A 1,262-nucleotide genomic window follows, 5' to 3' on the forward strand; every position below is an offset into this window, starting at 1 on the left:
ACAGTAAATAAATATTGAGTGAAAATTAAGCTAGTGTATTCAGTATTTTACTATTCTTTACCACAAATATTTTACTATTCTTTACCACAAATATTTTATTGTAATCATATGAAAACTTTTCGAAATATGATCAAAGACGAAGGACAGATAGAGAATGAGAAAGACTGACACACTTGGACAGGCAGGGAGGCAGGCAGACAGACAGAAAGGCAAGGATAGTTACACATTATCCACCACCAAAGTAAGACGGCGATATTTTTTTAATAAAGCGTAGTGTCATGGTCTCTCTCTCACCAGCCGTCACCTCATTCCAGATCTGTTTCCACTCACGCATAGCCAAGTCAGCAGTCAGCCAGTCACCAGCCACCTAGACAGTCATTAAGTCACCAAATCACTCGTCACCCAAAGTTAGCCAGCCAGTTAGCCACTACTCACACAAACAGTCAGCCAGTCACCAATCATCTAGATAGTGAACCACCAGTCTCCCAAACAGTCACCCAGTCAGCCAGCCGCCCAAACAGTCAGCCAGTCAGTCACACACTCAACGCTTTCCAACCAAACGAAGGGACACGTGAAGAGAGAGAGAGAGAGAGAGAGAGAGAGAGAGAGAGAGAGAGAGAGAGAGAGAGAGAGAGAGAGAGAGAGAGAGAGAGAGAGAGAGAGAGAGAGAGAGAGAGAGAGAGAGAGAGAGAGAGAGAGAGAGAGAGAGAGAGAGAGAGAGAGAGAGCAGTAACTCGGATAGCAACACTCCGCCATTCAGTAAGTAAATATATAAACAAATTTAGTGAGCAAACAGCGACTCCCCCATCACGCAGAGTCCACACCAAAACACACACAACGATGCACCGACTGACTTGACACATAATGCACCAACCCGTGTGATGATGATGATGATGATAACTGTAGTAATAACAATAATAATAATAATAATAATAATAATAATAATAATAATAATGGGATTTAGTATCTGCTGTAAGTCTTTCGTTTACAGCAAAATGTGTGTTCAATCAGAATCGTGAAGCAGATTATTGATGGCAAGACTTAGGCGAAAAATAAAATAAAATAAAATAAATAGATAGATAGATAGATTAACCGGGAGAGAAACTTAAATACACTTTATCTAACGTAAATGGTAGAGTGCACACACACACACACACACACACACACTGGTAAGAATCTTTGACAATTAAAACGCACTTGTCAACTTCCTGTCTTTATGTACAAGAGAAACAACACAACAATGTTTATACGTCATCTACACC

The 1,262-nt window shown here is 40.3% G+C and overlaps 1 protein-coding gene across 1 annotated transcript in view; it reads right to left on the reverse strand.

Moving 5' to 3' along the window:
* Positions 1 to 1,197: 1,197 nt before the first annotated feature.
* LOC135108333 (putative Polycomb group protein ASXL2) overlaps positions 1,198 to 1,262 on the reverse strand; it is a 35,657-nt gene continuing 35,592 nt past the window's right edge. The window contains exon 3 of the mRNA XM_064019201.1: positions 1,198 to 1,262. This exon is cut by the window's right edge and continues 4,909 nt beyond it. The gene's annotated coding sequence lies outside the window, so the exon portion shown is untranslated.

This window comes from Scylla paramamosain, chromosome 17, assembly GCF_035594125.1.
Source record: "Scylla paramamosain isolate STU-SP2022 chromosome 17, ASM3559412v1, whole genome shotgun sequence".
In the NCBI taxonomy this organism is placed as follows: Eukaryota; Metazoa; Arthropoda; class Malacostraca; order Decapoda; family Portunidae; genus Scylla; species Scylla paramamosain.